This window comes from Neomonachus schauinslandi, chromosome 1, assembly GCF_002201575.2.
Source record: "Neomonachus schauinslandi chromosome 1, ASM220157v2, whole genome shotgun sequence".
NCBI classification, from domain to species: domain Eukaryota; kingdom Metazoa; phylum Chordata; class Mammalia; order Carnivora; family Phocidae; genus Neomonachus; species Neomonachus schauinslandi.
The window spans coordinates 80,406,334-80,406,683 of NC_058403.1; positions in this window are offsets into that span (position 1 = coordinate 80,406,334).

A 350-nucleotide genomic window follows, 5' to 3' on the forward strand; every position below is an offset into this window, starting at 1 on the left:
GGCCATGGCCGGGGCGGCCTCCGGGAGCCGAGCCGGGCCGCGCCGGGCCGCGCCGGCGGCGCTGCGGGCACCCGGGGAAGGGTCCGCTCCTCGGGCTCCGAGGAACGTTCGCGTACGGTCCCAGGAGATCCGGGCAAGGAAAGGGTGCGATCCAGGCGGGCGGCTCCGGGATCGAGGCGGCGGCCCGAGCCTGGCGATGCTGGGGGATGCAGGCAGGTCGGACCCGCGGGAATCTGGACGGACCGGTCCAGGAGGATCCCGGGCGCTGGAGAGCTCGGAGCCGAGAGCTCCGGGAGGCGGGCCGGAGCGGAAGGGTGCAAGTGGTGGTAGTTCGGGGGCACAGTTATCTG